We start from the raw sequence: 17,357 nt of genomic DNA on the forward strand, positions 1-17,357 counted from the left end.
TTCGATGATTGGAATCGAACCCGTGATCGTGGGTCGGACACCACCACTGATCTCCCGAGGAAGGCAATTAACCAGGAACGGTGGGTAAGACAGCTGTTAAATTCAAAATTGTATTTATGAATAATAATAATAATAATAATAATAATAATAATAATAATAGCCTCCGTGGCTCAGGCGGCAGCACGCCGGACACTCACCGCTGGGTTCCGTGGTTCAAATCCCGGTCTCTCCATGTGAGATTTGTTCTGGACAAAGCGGAGGCGGGCCATGTTTTTCTCCGGGTACTCCGGTTTTCCCTGTCATCTTTCATTCCAGCAACACTCTCCAATATCATTTCATTTCATTTCTCATTCAAGAGGAGTGCGACTGGCTTCGGCAGCCGGCACAATTCCTATCCTCGCCGTTAGATGGGGGCTTCATTCATTCCATTCCTGACCCAGTCGAATGACCGGAAACAGGCTGTGGATTATCAATAATAATAATAATAATAATAATAATAATAATGGTGCATGGCATCTCATCTGTATAGGGTTGGTGGTGACCTAATGAGGATAAAATGAATGGCGAAGACATCATAAACACCCAGTCCCCAAGCCGGGGGAATTAACAGTATGAGAAGTTTATTATGAAACTAGAACCGGGCCATCGGACCAAAGGCAAGCATTCTATCCATTTCGCCACAAAGCCGGACTTTTTTTGCTTGTTGCTTTAAGTCGCACCGACACACATAGGCGGTATGGCGACGATGGGACAGGAAAGGCCTAGGAATGGGAAGGAACCGGCCGTGGCCTTAGTTAAGGTACAGCCCCAGCATTTGTCTGGTGCGAAAATGGGAAACCACGGAAAACCGTCTTCAGGGCTGCCGACAGTGGGGTTCGAAACCACTATCCCCCGGATGCGAGTTCACAGCTGCGCGCTCCTAACTGCACGGCCAACTCGCCCGGTAAGCCGGACTTTAATTTGCCAAACCTTAGGCTATCATCTACACCGATCAGGTGTTGAGTATTGGCAGTGGCAGAGGCCAGGGCAGTCTAGTGGAAGCCCATGTCTTGATCCCAGCATTCGCCACTGGGAGTCAGATAACTAGTCAACGACGGGTACTACTGCTACTAAGTAAATAAAGTTCCATCCCGCTCCTGAATTTAGGGACATGTTGTATTCCATTTGATGATGATGATGATAATAATAATAATAAAAACAGTGTCCGGACTTTCATTTTCTCGTTGTTTCCGAAGAAGTTTGCATGTTGATGCTGAGATGCCGCCTCTCCCTGACATGTAACTAGTAGTGTAGCCCATCACTGAAGCTGATGAAGATGAAAAGAGCAGCTGTCTGGGCTGTCTTTTCGTAATCGATGGGGCAGACAGGCTTTCAACACCAGCACAAGACATGATGGATGTGACATTCTGATATGCTTAAGCAATTTCCTGTTTTCTAGCTCTCAACTTCGACTAGAACGCTGCTCGTCAAGAGACGAAGCACGACACAATTCCCTACAACAACTCTCTCCTCATTTAATAAACTTTGTGTGAAATACATTAAGTTACGTTTTTATTATATCACTCTATATTTTTATTATAATTATGAAGTTGTTAAAGGAATTAACATAAACCGGGAGGGAATAAATATCTACCGTGCGCTTTGAATCGTATAATTTGACTTTACTCCGAGCCACCTTTTGAGCAGACTACAGATGGGAAAAAAAGTAACACAACAGATATTTTGGAACTGTTCCGGACTCGGAACTGACTTTTAAATGAACAGTCGTCGGAACATCGTGTTCCGAAATAACAGTGTTCCGTATCGCCTGCACTCCAGCGGAACTGGTCTAAACATCCTGTTCCGAAACAACAGTGTTCCGTATCGCCTGCTCTCCAGCGGAATTGGTCTAAACATCCTGTTCCGAAACAACAGTGTCCTGTGTCGCCTGCACTCCAGCGAGATTGGTCTAAACATCGTGTTCCGAAGTAACAGTGTTCCGTATCGCCTGCACTCCAGCGGAACTGGTCTAAACATCCTGTTCCGAAACAACAGTGTTCCGTATCACCTGCACTCCAGCGGAATTGGTCTAAACATCCTGTTCCGAAACAACAGTGTTCCGTATCGCCTGCTCTCCAGCAGAATTGGTCTAAACATCCTGTTCCGAAACAACAGTGTTCCGTATCGCCTGCTCTCTAGCGGAATTGGTCTAAACATCCTGTTCCGAAACAACAGTGTTCCGTATCGCCTGCTCTCCAGCGGAATTGGTCTAAACATCCTGTTCCGAAACAGTGTTCCGTATCGCCTGCTCTCCAGCGGAATTGGTCTAAACATCCTGTTCCGAAACAGTGTTCCGTATCGCCTGCTCTCCAGCGGAATTGGTCTAAACATCCTGTTCCGAAACAACAGTGTTCCGTATCGCCTGCTCTCCAGCGGAATTGGTCTAAACATCCTGTTCCGAAACAACAGTGTTCCGTATCGCCGGCACTCCAGAGGAATTGGTCTGGCAGCATCCTGTTCAGAAATAACAGTGTTTCACGTCGCCTGCACTCCAGCGGAATTGGTCTAGCAGCATCGTGTTCCGAAACTACAGTGTTCCGTATCGCCTGCTCTCCAGCGGAATTTGTCTAAACATCCTGTTCCGAAACTACAGTGTTCCGTATCGCCTGCTCTCCAACGGAATTGGTCTAAAGATCCTGTTCCGAAACTACAGTGTTCCGCATCGCCTGCTCTCCAGCGGAATTGGTCTAAACATCCTGTTCCGAAATAACAGTGTTTCACACCACCTGCACTCCAGCGAGATTGGTCTAGCAGCATCCTGTTCCGAAATAACAGTGTTCCACATCACCTGCACTCCAGCGGAATTGGTCTAGTAGCATCCTGTTCCGAAATAACAGTGTTCCGCATCACCTGCACTCCAGCGAGATTGGTCTAGCAGCATCCTGTTCCGAAATAACAGTGTTACACATCACCTGCACTCCAGCGGAATTGGTCTAGTAGCATCCTGTTCCGAAATAACAGTGTTCCGTATCACCTGCACTCAGCTGGATTCGTCCAAGAGCGACTCCGGCGGTCTTGATTGGTCTATATGTTTGAGAACCGCGCCTGTTCCGCTGGTTGGCTGAATGTTTCGACTCCGGGCGAATGTGAGTGCTAATTCTCTTCAATGGTTTCCATATCTCTGATACTAGTCACTGGTTTCAATGAACAGCAGGTGAGCATCGAGTTTAGGGGAAGGGGACACATGATATATGAATTTGTAAGAGGCGCGCATCTTAGCATTCTGACAGACAGCGAATACGCTGTAAGTACGCATGACACTGATTAGTTTAATCTTTGTTCGTACGAATTCTCGCTGCGTTAAACCAAGTGCCTCGTCAAAGCACACTTTTACAGCAATTAATGGCTGTTGTATTGTGCTATACACTGTAATTTGTTAGAAGTGATATAAAAAGACTATACACATGCCGGTATATAAAAACATTGTAAAATACGAAACATGTGGGAGGTCTAGGTCAATAACATTTGGTATACTGACATTGCAGAGGCGTGTCTCCAAGTACGCAGTGTGTCAGCTTAGCATTGGCCAGCAGATATTCATCGCTGATCGAGCGGAATTTGCAATCTCGCAACTTTTAGGCCCCGTAGTTAACGCCCTAATGATTGTTGGCACCCAAAGTTGATGCCGACATCGTTTTTACGTGTACCTCAATGTGTTTTCCAAGTTTCATCGCGATCGGCGACCCATTGCCGATGTTTCCTTGTTAGTGGTGGTGGTGATTATTGTTTTAAGAGGAAGTACAACTAGGCAACCATCCTCTATATAACACTAATCAGAGGGAAAAAATTGAAGGGTTCCGACACTTCGAAAAATGAAGATATCGACCAAAGTAAGACAAGGGCCACGAAGGGCGTGAAAATGAAAGACTCCCTAGCCCTCGCAAACCTAATAGCGTCGGGGTCGGAAAAGAACAAGAGTCGACCAAGAGAGGTCGGATAGGATAGATGAAAGTGAGGAGCCTGGCACAAGTAAGTGGAAGCAATGCCAGGACTCAGCTAAGGGCCCCGTGGTCGCCAACCCACGTTCCAAAGTTCAGAGCCCCCGGGGCCCCTTTTAGTCGCCTCTTACGACAGGCAGGGGATACCGTGGGTGTTATTCTACCGCCCCCACCCACAGGGGGAATAAATATCCTAGTTAATCTATAACTGTTACCGAGAGAGTTGGCTGTGCGGTTAGGGGTGCACAGCTGTAAGCTTGCATCCGGGAGATAGTGGGTTCGAACACGTAATACAATAATATAATCCTTCCCTCAACACACTTGTCAGGCTGTATTATCACATTCCCTGCCTCATAGACCACCAGATGGTAAGAGTATATTTCCCCAGCAGCCGCAATTTCGCAGTGGGTGTCGTATGACGTGGGAGAGGGACATATAAGCGTCTATGCTTCCACACGGTCCATAATGAGTCAGAAAAGATGAAATGTTTTAGGGATAAAAGATAGAGGACAGATATAAAAGAAAAGAAGCTGTTGTTGTTGTTGTTTGAGTCATCAGTCCATAGACTGGTTTGATGCAGCTCTCCATGCCACCCTATCCTGTGCTAACCTTTTCATTTCTACGTAACTATTGCATCCTACATCTGCTCTAATATGCTTGTCATATTCATGCCTTGGTCTACCCCTACTGTTCTTACCACCTACATTTCCTTCAAAAACCAACTGCACAAGTCCTGAGTGTCTTAAGATGTGTCCTATCATTCTATCTCTCCTTCTCGTCAAATTTAGCCAAATCGATCTCCTCTCTCCAATTCGATTCAGTATCTCTTCATTCGTGATTCGATCTATCCATCTCACCTTCAGCATTCTTCTGTAACACCACATTTCAAAAGCTTCTATTCTCTTTTCTTTTTTTGCAAGTTGCTTTACGTCGCACCGACACAGATAGGTCTTATGGCGACGATGGGATAGGAAAGGCCTAGGAATGGGAAGGAAGCGGCCGTGGCCTTAATTAAAGTACAGCCCCGGCATTTGCCTGGTGTGAAAATGGGAAACCACGGAAAACCATCTTCAGGGCTGCCGACAGTGGGACTCGAACCCACTATCTCCCGATTACTGGATACTGGCCGCACTTAAGCGACTGCAGCTATCGAGCTAGTTATCGTCCATGTTTCACTTCCATACAATGCCACGCTCCACACGAAAGTCTTCAAAAACATCTTTCTAATTCCGATATCAATGAAGTGAGCCAATTTCTTTTCTTAAGAAAGCTCTTCCTTGCTTGTGCTAGTCTGCATTTTATGTCCTCCTTACTTCTGCCATCGTTAGTTAATTTACTACCCAAGTAACAATATTCATCTACTTCCTTAAGACTTCACTTCCTAATCTAATATTTCCTACATCACCTGCCTTCGTTCGACTGCACTCCATTACTTTTGTTTTGGACTTATTTATTTTCATCTTGTACTCCTTACCCAAGACTTCATCCATACCATTCAGCAACTTCTCGAGATCTTCTGCAGTCTCAGATAAAATAACAATATCATCGGCAAGTCTCAAGGTTTTGATTTCCTCTCCTTGGACTGTGATTCCCTGTGATGCAGCAATAAAATTTAATTCAATGAATAGGATAAAGGTGTCTGATAGAACGCAGAAGCATGTCTGATCATATGTGTGGGATATAGTTTTAATGTTAAATCCGGAAGTCTACCGTTAACAACTGGCGTTAAATAAAGTAGGGGCCATATTGATAGAATACAATATCCAATGAACTAACAAGTACAATTGCATTACATTCCTGCGGTGTAGTCAGCCACAAATTCTTTTGCCAAATGTCGGGAAGCCGTTGAGGACCGTTGGCAATACGTTCTCTGTTAATGACAACAATGGAGCGCCCTACTGCGCTGAGACGTCAGAACAGGCCATCGATGGTCTACGAAAACAAGACCACTCACCATGTCAAACTGCTCTTGAGAAAAGGATGACCGACCTGTGCGATGCAAATACGCAGTCTCATTCCGACCCGGACGAAACCTACAACCGTCCTATACGGTAATGCATACTCGCCGCAGGCTTCACGTAATCCTCGATAACATCCTGATGCATTTTTGCCACGGGCAGCCTCGGTTTTAATCCACGAACGCTGATCACTAAAGCCCGGATTTTTATGCAGTAACAGGTTAGATTGCAAACTAATTTGGTTAGTAGGAAGTGTCGGCCACCCGCTCTTCCATAATGTAGCAAGAGTAACATAAATTACAGGGGTTCTGATGGGCCGTACCTCTAATGTTTATGCAAACCCCGTAGCATAGTCGTTGTGAAGGTAGTCTATACTTGTTACTCGCTTCAGGAAGTTTGCATTCTAACCTATTAATGCATAAAAATCCGGGCTGTACTGATCACCTTTTGAAAACATGCTTTAGAGCGGTGAAATCGGCACTCTTCACTTCAACGCCACACAGCAATAACATGCCCAGTTGGATGCCCGTCAAATGCGCACTACACATCGACAACAGCGCCAACTGACCGCACGCAAATCCTATTTGCACATGCCCGATCTCCTGCATATGTCTTGACTATGTTGCCACTAATCTATTTAAAGCCCTCGTTTAACTATTAATACAGTATATTATGTTATAACTTCCTTATGAGAGACTGACTTACTGATGGATGTAACTTATGCCATTACTGCAAGTTTTTATATACTACGTCTTTGTTGATGTTGTTATCAGCAGCTGATTATTTTGTTACTGATTAGTGGCAATGACGTACTCTCACGTAAATGCTGAAACTATTAGCATACGCTTAGGAACGGTTCAAATCGTACTGAATTCAGTTAGTCCTACATGTTTTATTAAATACTCAGTCGGTAGTAACTATGGCAACGCAGCACACCTGTAGTTTCTCTGTTCGCCGCTCAAATGTCACATTCAAATTCCCATGGGCGCTGCTTTGGCTCTCTGTTTCTCTGCGGCAGAATACGCAACCCCTATGCGGTTCAATTCGGCTCATACAAGCCTGGTGGATGCAGCTTTCATTGAAACCTATAGAGTAGTTACAAGATGCGCAAAAGCAACCAACCCATCGTGAGAAGCTTTACTGTCTGGCTGGGATCGCTCCCCTGATATTCGGAGGGAACTGGCGGCTAGATATGAGAGGACAAAGCTGGAGAACTACGGAAGCCACCCGCTATTTGGACTTTGACAGCCTCCTAAATTATTAAAATCAAGAAAGTGCTTCTTCAACGTCTCTACCGCTTTAAACAAATCACCAGCAATAGGACTCGAAGACCTGGGGCGAAGTAGAACACCCAACACCTTTCAGAGTGGATGGTACCTCATGAATCTCCACCTCCTCCACCTCAGCTGGGCTACTTGGAGGTCACTTAATCGTTTGAGGAGTGGTGTTGGAAGAAATGGGAGGTATTTAGGAAAACAGACAGAACTTTGTGATTGCAGGGAAAAATGTACTACCCCATACATGTATAACTGTCAACTATGCCTTGTCCAACATACACTTCAAACCTCGTTCAAGCGATCAAAGAAGGAATTATTGGATGGACTGAGCGTGACCGCACGAAATATACGAGGGGCGTACTATATTGTTTTACACTTTATTTTTTTGTACGTCCGGGTATGGTTCACATTTCACTTCTGAAGGTGATGACGTGTAACTAGTGACCTGTTCCACCGTTTGGTAGCAGCACACGCACAAGGCCAACGAATGCACTCGTCATAGCCATTTCATAACAACACTGTCAGCGTAGGAGCAGACAGCATGGAAAGCAACCGTCAGGGACAACGCTAAAAGAATTGATTCCTATGGAAAGAAGGCGTGACCCCAGAAGAAATTCATCGGCGCTTGGGAGCAGCTGTGAAGAACATGCGCCGTCACGGAAAACAGTTTACAACTGGCTGGAAGTGTGGAAGGTTGGAAAACAGGGCGCAAATCGGTGGACAAGGGAACCAGTTCTGGAAGGAATGTGACAGTGTCAACACCAGCCAACAATGCCGTGGTTGAATAGGCCATCCAAGGAAACAAATGCATCACATTTACGGAAATGGAGGCAGCCACGGGAATTAGCCGAAACACCCTGCAGCGGATCGTGCACGGCCACTCACAGTTGGGGAAGGCGTCATTGACGTGGGTGCGTAGACTCTTGTCTGCAGACAAAAAACAGAGGTGTGTGGACGTGTTCAGAGAACTTTTGCAACGCCATGATCAAGATCAAGCCGACTTCATGGCTAGGCTTGTGACTGGTGAGGAGATATGGCTCCATTACCATGAGCCACAAACGAAACAACAATCGATGCAACGAAAGCATAGGGGCAGTCCACCGCCAAAGAAATGTCCAACAGTGCCATCAGTCGGCAAGCGAATGGCGACAATGTTCTGGGACACAAAGGGTATCGTCCTCATTGACTGGCTAGAAGTTGGGGCCACGATTAACAGTGCAGCATACGTGGCAACCCTTAAGCGCTTGTGTCGAGCCATTCAAACTAAACGTCCAAGAAAATGGGCTAAAGGTGTGCTTCTGCAACATGACAATGCCCGGCCCCACGCTAGCCGAGAGACCACCGCTGCCATTTATTTATATCGTGTCAGAAGCATACATAAGTTTAAAATTAAATATAAGGAAAAAAAACATAAAACAATATAAATACTTCAATGACGAAGAGCCACGTTAAACTATGTGAGACCAAAATCTTGCAGCATCAAGTGCATTTGGCTTCCCCTTAACCAGGTCTTCTGTTGTGCAGTTGAATGGGCATGAACTACATTGCAACAAATGGGCTGTGGTCTACTCTTCTCCACATACACACAAGGTACTGTCCACTTCCAAACCCCATTTCTTCTGGTTTGCCCTGCACCGCGTAACACCAGAGCGCAGTCTATTCAGTGCTCTCCAATTCACCCAATCTGTGACATGGCCAGGAGGGTGTTCCTCTTTTGGGGTCATCCATTGACTGATCCTCGTATGTTGACTCCTGACGCACCATTCTTGAATTCTTGCTTGCTGCACTGTTCCTGCAAGTGTTTCGGTTACTCTCAAGAAGCTTTTTCTAGACTTAAGCCGCTGGCGTGATGGCTCATATCCAAATAAAGGGTGGGCTTCCGATGTCAACACCCTTCTCTTTTTTTTCTTGGCTGCCACTTCGCGGCGGATATCAGGAGGTGCTATCCCTGCAAGGCAATACATTTTTTCCAAAGGTGTAGGTCTCAAACATCCAGTAATAATGCGGCAGGTTTCGTTGAGTGCTACATCAACTGCTTTGGCATGGCAAGATTAGTACCACACCGGGCATGCGTATTCAGCTGCGGAATAGCAGAGCGAAAGGGCAAATGTCCTCACCATTAATCAAATGGGATTCACGGTGCTGCCACACCCACCATACTCTCCCGACTTGGCACAAAGTTATTATCACCTGCTCGTGAACATGATGAAACCTCTGCGTGGTCGCCGTTTCGAGGATTTTTCAGAACTGGACACGCAGTACTCCAAAAGAATGGTTTCAGGAAGGTCTGGAGAGACTAACACATCGACGGCAAAAGTGCATACAGTTACAAGGAGATTATGTTGAGAAGGTAGAGGTAACAACTGATGTCTGATGTACTTATGGGTAGGAAAAAAATAAAGTGTTAAACAATATAATGCGCCCTTCGCCTGTAAAGTGCCATATGTTTTGTGTAATGTAACGTGTATGAAATGTTCATGTTACTGATGAGGAAGTAATGGAAAGAGTTGGAGAAACCCTGAGCATGTCAATGAATATGGAGAAAAGAAGAAATACATAGATTGGACATACAATCAGACATGAGAGTTTACTAGCCTTCATCCTTGAGGGCTCTGTGTAAGGAAGAAATTATAGGGGAAGGCCTAGCCTGGAATATATTGGTCAACTGATGGAAGATTTGGGATGCCAAAATTATGTAGAACTGAAGAGAATGGCGCAAAACGGTAATTTTTGGAGATCTGCTGCCAACCAACCTTAGGGCTGTAAACTTTAGTATTAGTATTGTTTATGTACATTCGCATTTCTGTGTATTTGCAATTTTCATACTGCATCAACGCTCTGACACGAAAAGAAAAGGCCCTAGTATAGTGATAGTCTATGAAAACAAATGATCAAACGAATTAGACCATCCCATTTTAGGCGGCCTTACAGCTTTGTTAGGGCTGTATATAAATTACTCTGACAAGTAAACAAATCTTCTCTACAGAACATGAACGGAGTTGGTGTATTACTTCTCCTTGAACATTCAACTACCGTAAAGTTCTGTCTATAATTACAGTTATATGGAAGTTTGCAGGGAAGGGAATTAACTCTTGGTAATACAAGCCGTCGAGCGAGAGTAGTACAGCTCTGTGGAAGTGGATGAAGAATATTATAAATAAACCAGCGGGAAAATAGCATAAAACCGTACACAATGGTACATTATTCTATGACAGAAGCTAAGGAGATGACTTTTGTATGCGCAAGGCAGAGCTAAAGCATTATCAGGTTTAGGAATGCACCTGATGTTGCAGCAATTCACAACTATTAATAACACACATAAAACATGCAATGTTTGGCTACCAAAGCCCCTTTTAGGGAACATTATAAGTTATTTAACGTTAAGAATTTCATTCTTCAGGTTCCGTATTGAATCAAGATTCACAATAAAGAAAGAAAAAGATAATATCCATCTTTTCAATACTATATATTACGTAAAAATTTTACATTTTTGTTAAATCATCACGTTTTTTTGTACATCTGGTACCGGTTTCGACAAGATTCCATGTCATCATCAGCCAAGAACAAATTACACAAAGACAAAATACATTGATCATGACTCCCACAGTAATATCACAATAATAGTTCAAGAAATATACATGATAAAGCTAAAATGATATTTATATATACAAGCTGATTGTCAATGAGATAAAAATGGTTGTTTTTCTATAGGGTGTACACCTTAGTACACAATTGTTTTTTTGCTACAAGTAGAATTAATTTCTTTTAACTAGTCATTCTTTTAATTAGTAATGTATATCTGAATAGGAAACAATTACATGAAAAATAGAATGAAATGTTTCGTTCTCGAATGAACATCGTCAGATTCCATCAAATCAAACTCGAAAAATATTTAGAAGTGAGTAAACATTTATATTGAAATTCATTTTAAATACTTAAATACATGATATTTTGGTGTTATCTTAATGAACTCCTCCAACAGCGCTTCCTTACTAGCCTATCATAGAATGCAAGGTAGTGTAATACTCTCTCGGTGGCGTGAGTCCAACTGGCTACTTGTTGGATTAGCGATGCACGCTGAACTGTACCGTTAGTAGTAGTAGATTAAATATAACTAGAGGACCTGTGCTGCTCCGCTATAATCGTTATAAATATGTCAGATAATTAGTCTTGATATGCTTGTCGTAGCGATATTGTTTTGCCTCCCCTTTCCAATGGTTTCATGAACATGTAATAAGAAGTGCGTTATGGTATGGCACAACACAGGTCGTAGTCAGAATTCATCCATTCCGACGTCATCAAGCCGTCTGTTAGATAAGAAAATCTATCCATATATTCGCTTTTTTATCCTGCAGTTCTTGATGATAAGCTTCATGTTGTGTCATAAGTTATTAGAATGTAAGTTAATAGGAATGCTCTGCCATCTATTGAATATATTTGGAAGTTCGGGAACTGTATACTTTCTGACTTGACACGTAGTAATCTAACATAGCTGCATGCAATCACATTACTAAGGATGAAAATCACATATTTTTTTTGCTAGGGGCTTTACGTCGCACCGACACAGATAGGTCTTATGGCGACGATGGGATAGGAAAGGCTTAGGAGTTGGAAGGAAGCGGCCGTGGCCTTAATTAAGGTACAGCCCCGGCATTTGCCTGGTGTGAAAATGGGAAACCACGGAAAACCATTTTCAGGGCTGCCGATAGTGGGATTCGAACCTACTATCTCACAGCCGCGCGCCTCTACGCGCACGGCCAACTCGCCCGGTGAAAATCACATATATCAGAATAATAAATAAAGTGATAGCCTCCGCGGTTCAGGTGGCAGCACGCCGGCCTCTCACCGCTAGATTCCGTGGTTCAAATCCCGGTCACTCCATGTGAAATTTCTGCTGGACAAAGCAGGCGAGACAGATTTTCTCCGGGTACTCCAGTTTTCCCTGTCATATTTCATTCCAGCAACACACTCCAATATTATTTCATTTCACCTATCAGTCATTAATCATTGCCCCAGAGAAGTTCGACAGGCAGCACAATTCCTATCCTCGCCGCTAGATAGGGCTTCATTCCATTCTTGACCCGGACGAATGACTGGAATGACAGGCTGTGGATTTTCATTAACAAAAGTGTAAGCCTTCGCCTGCAGTTATTGGAGTGATCATTAAATTATTTGATTATATGATTGCTTTTAAACAGATGAGTTGCTAGAACTATGTACGGAGGAATTTTAAAGACTGTAACAATTCAGAAATGTTTGCTAGCGTAAGATAATTGGTTCAGACATTACGCATTTCAAATCTCTAACTTCTTATCATCCGATCAAACAGGAACTACAGTGGATGCGACGATAGCGAGGAAGTGCTGCGGTGTCCGAGTGGTTAAGGAGTTGGACTTGAAATCCAATGGGTTTTACCCGCACAGGTTCGAATCCTGTCCGCAGCGAAGTTTTTAAGCTGATAGCGTTATTACTTACAAGGAAATATTTTTCCAACCAATTGTCATTGATCTGCATTTAAGACTAGCGCCCAGGTGGCAGATTCCCTAACAATTGTCTAGTTAAACTTTTCTTATATTATATCAAAGAAATTTATCGAGCGTTTCCCTTGGTAAATTATCGCAATCCTTTTCTCTTCTTCGTCTCTTTACCCTCCAGGGTCGGTTTTTCCCTCGGACTGAGCGAGGGATCCCACCTCTTTCGCCTCAACGGCAGTGTCCTGGAGCTTCGGACTCTGGGTTGGGGGATACAACTGGGGAGTATGACCAGTACCTCGCCCAGGCGGCCTCACCTGCTATGCTGAACAGGGGCCTTGTGGGAGGGGGAAGGGAAGTTGCAAGGGACAGACAAGGAATAGGGAAGGAAACGGCCGTGGCCTTAAGTTAGGTACCATCCCGGCATTTGCCTGGAGGAGAAGTGGGAAACCATGGAAAACCACTTCCAGGATGGCTGAGGTGGGAATCGAACCCACCTCTACTCGTACCACATTTCAAATGTCGTGGCAGAACCTGGAATCGAACCGGAGCCTCCGGGGATGGCAGCTAATCACACTAACCACTACACCACAGAGGCGGACAATTCCTTTTCTCATTAAAGGGGATTTGCTCTAGTTTGTGTACTTCAATTCCAACCCTGCGATGGCAATCCTACAAACGTGTCCCAACCAATCTGATCCATTTGCAGTGTACATGGAGGCGAGGGCGAGAATTTTGACCGGTGCAGATTACAAACGCACACTCCCACCCAATTCCGAGAGAATGGAATTTTGAATATTTCCAGAGTGCTTCAGTTTCAAGCACTGAAGAGAAGTTGATTTGCGTTTTATACATTGGTAGAAAAAAACATCCAATTACAATTAAATAAGGAATGTACATTACGGAAATGTTGGCAATATATTTGTCGAGGTAACATATTTAATTGATTAAAGGTATACGACTACAGGTTAATATCCGCGAGAGAAAAGCCGTCGCAAATGTATCATGCTGGTCCATTAATCTTTATTTATTTATTTATTTATTTATTTATTTATTTATTTATTTATTTATTTATTTATTTTCTTAATCTGTTTGCCCTCCAGGGATGATTTTTCCCTCAGACACAGCGAGGGATCCCACCTCCACCTCCTCAAGGGCAGTGTCCTGGAGCGTGAGACTTTGAGTCGGGGGATACAACTTTGGAGGAGGTACAGTACCTCGCCTGGGAGGCCTCACCTGCTATGCTGAACAGGGGCCTTGAGGGCGATGGGAGGATTGGAAGGGATAGAGAAGGAAGAGGGAAGGAAACGTCCGATGGCTTAGGTTAGGTACTATCCCGGCATTTGCCTTGAGGAGAAGTGGTAAACTACGGAAAACCACTTCTAGGATGGCTGAGATGGGAATCGAACCCCGCCTCTACTCAGTTGACCTCCCGAGGCTGAGTGGACCCCGTTCCAGCCCTCGTAATACATTTAAAATTTCGTGGCAGGGCCGGGAATCAAACACGGACCTCCGGGTGTGGCAGCTAACATGCCAACCACTACACCACAGAGGCGGACTGGTCCAATAATAACCATTGCAATCGCCTGAATGTTGAATTCAGGTATGCTATCATACAGGTGCCGGATGTAAGCTTGTGGAATGGATTATCATGCCTGTTGCACTTGGTCGGTCAATACAGTGACGGTGAATGGCGCTGGTGTTGTCGTCGCATGATGATCGGGGATCGAGCATCGAGCAGGCCAAGGCAACATGTCGACACTCTGTAGAGCACGTTGCGCTACAACAGTGGCATGGGGGTGTTGAAAAATACCACCGGGAATGCTGTTCATGAATGGCAACACAACAGGTCGAATCACCAGACGAACGTAGACATCTGCAGTCAGGGTGTGTAGGGTAACCACGAGAGTGCTCCTGCTGTCATAAGAAATTGCTCCCTAGACCAGGTCTCCAGGTGTAGGTCTAGTGTGTTGACGCCGCAGAGAGGTGGGATGCAGGTGCTCACCTGGCCTCTTCCTAACCAACACACGGCCATCACTGGCACCAAGGCAGAACCGGCTTTCATCGGAAAACACAACGGACCTCCACTCCATCCTCCAACGAGCTCTCGCTTGACACCGCTGAAGTCACAGAGGCGGTGGTTTGGGGTAAGCGGAATGCGCGCCGCATTCCTTCAATTCCTTCAAGTAACCGATTTCGAACAGTTCGTTGCGTCACTGTGGTGCCAACTGTCACTTGAATTGCTGCTGCAGATGCAGTTCACCGCACAGCCGTACGCCGAATACCGCGGTCCTCCCTCTCGGTGGTGTCACGGGGTCGTCCGGAGCCCGGAATTCTTGCGAGCGTACTTTCTCATGATCACTGCTGCCAGCACGCATGCACAGTGGAGACATTCCTGCCAAGTCGTTCTCCAATAGCGCGGAAGAAAAATCTACCTTCATGTAGTCCTATTATACGGCCCCGTTCAACCGCAGTAAGTTGTTGATACAGGTCTCTTCGTTGTCGTGAAGGTTTTCTCGACCCACTCACAGTGATTCCGTCCAATCTCACAGGTAACTATCGCTCTCGCAGAGTACAACGCGTATCTAAAGCAAACCTGATGTACAACGTCATGGGACCGCTACTAGCGCCACGTAATGCGATTTAAAGGAAATTTAAATAACGTCATCTAACAGATGTATAAACAAGCCTACCAACGTTCGTTAATCTAGCATAATCCTTTCTTTGGTGTTTAGATATACCTTTTCCGGCAGTGCATTCCTATAATAATAATAATCATCATCATCATGATCATCATCATCTGTTTACCCTCCAGGTTCGGCTTTTCCCTCGGACTCAGCGAGGGATCCCACCTCTACCGCCTCAAGGGCAGTGTCCTGGAGCTTCAGACTCTTGGTCGGGGGATACAACTGGGGAGGATGACCAGTACCTCGCCCAGGCGGCCTCACCTGCTATGGTGAACAGGGGCCTTGTAGGGGGATGGGAAGATTGGAAGGGATAGGAAAGGATGAGGGAAGGAAGCGGCCGTGGCCTTAAGTTAGGTACCATCCCGGCATTCGCTGGAGGTGAAGTGGGAAACCACGGAAAACCACTTCGAGGATGGCTGAGGTGGGAATTGAATCCACCTCTACTCAGTTGACCTCCCGAGGCTGAGTGGACCCCGTTCCAGCCCTCATACCACTAAGATGGCAGTGATTCAGAGTTAGCGGCATGAACACTGCAGGACGTCTAACTCGGAACTGTCTCTCATGTAATCGATTTGTTGCAGTTTCCTCTGTCTATCTGAATAATAATCATCATCATCATCTGTTTACCCTCCAGGTTCGGTTTTTCCCTCGGACTTAGCGAGGGATCCTACCTCTACCGCCTCAAGGGCAGTGTCCTGGAGCTTCAGACTCTTGGTCGGGGGATACAACTGGGGAGTGTGACCAGTACCTCGCCCAGGCGGCCTCACCTGCTATGCTGAACAGGGGCCATGTGGAGGGATGGGAAGATTGGAAGGGATAGGCAAGGAAGAGGGAAGGAAGCGGCCGTGGCCTTAAGTTAGGTACCATCCCGGCATTCGCCTGGAGGAGAAGTGGGAAACCACGGAAAACCACTTCCAGGATGGCTGAGGTGGGAATCGAACCCACCTCTACTCATTTGACCTCCCGAGGCTGAGTGGACCCCGTTCCAGCCCTCGTACCACTTTTCAAATTTCGTGGCAGAGCCGGGAATCGAACCCGGGCCTCCGGGGGTGGCAGCTAATCACGCTAACCACTACACCACAGAGGCGGCCTGAATAATAATAATAATAATAATAATGATATCCATGTCCGCCTCTTTGGTATTGTGGTTAGTGTGATTAGCTGCCACCCGTGGAGGCTCGGGTTCGATTGGAAGGGATAGACTAGGAAAAGGGAAGGAAGCGCCCGTGGTCTTAAACAAGGTACCATTCCGGCATTTGCCTGAAGGATAAGTGGGGAAACAAAGGAAAACCACTTCGAGGATGCTGCACTGCTATGCTTTGTATCTGCTCAAAGAACCTGGTACTGTTGCGTCACTGCACATTTTGCACTGTACGCGTTCTGTTGGCATTTTAGTTCGCTACAGCCGTGTTAAAAGGGAACCAGCGCAAAAAACGTCGTTGCGGACAGGATTCGAACCTGTGCGGGTAGCACCCATTGGATTTCGAGTCCAACTTCTTAACCACTCGGACACCGCAACACGCGTGGTACTGTGAGCCATATCAAGCACAGCCGAGAGAACAGGAATAAGAGGGAGAGAACTGAATTGATTTGATTGATGGTTTACTTGCCAGTGAGGCTGAAAATCCGCTTTATCTAACATCTTCATATAAGAAGATAAGACCACCCTTACAAAATTATTACAATATTAAATTAAATATTAAAGTTAAAAATAGATTTCAACACCAAGAAGGCATCAATTTAGAGGAATGTAATTTAGGCTAAGCATTTATCTTGGTAGTCCGCCTCTGTGGTGTAGTGGTTAGCACGATTAGCTGCCACCCCCGGAGGTCCGGGTTCGATTCCCGACTCTACCACGAAATTTTTTGAAAAGTGGTACGAGGGCTGGAACGGGGTCCACTCAGCCTCGGGAGGTCAACTGAGTAGAGGTGGGTTCGATTCCCACCTCAGCCATCCTCGAAGTGGTTTTCCGTGGTTTCCCACTTCT

The 17,357-nt window shown here is 45.4% G+C and overlaps 2 non-coding genes across 2 annotated transcripts; one reads left to right on the forward strand and one right to left on the reverse strand.

Annotated features, from left to right (window-relative positions):
• The first annotated feature begins 12,574 nt into the window (after positions 1–12,574).
• On the forward strand, positions 12,575–12,656 carry TRNAS-UGA (transfer RNA serine (anticodon UGA)). Its single transcript has one exon. It is a non-coding gene; the product is annotated as a tRNA-Ser (tRNA).
• A 4,151-nt stretch (positions 12,657–16,807) lies between these two features.
• On the reverse strand, positions 16,808–16,889 carry TRNAS-CGA (transfer RNA serine (anticodon CGA)). The gene has a single exon. It is a non-coding gene; the product is annotated as a tRNA-Ser (tRNA).
• Positions 16,890–17,357: the final 468 nt, after the last annotated feature.

The sequence above is a fragment of the Anabrus simplex genome, chromosome X, assembly GCF_040414725.1.
Source record: "Anabrus simplex isolate iqAnaSimp1 chromosome X, ASM4041472v1, whole genome shotgun sequence".
Taxonomy (NCBI): Eukaryota; Metazoa; Arthropoda; class Insecta; order Orthoptera; family Tettigoniidae; genus Anabrus; species Anabrus simplex.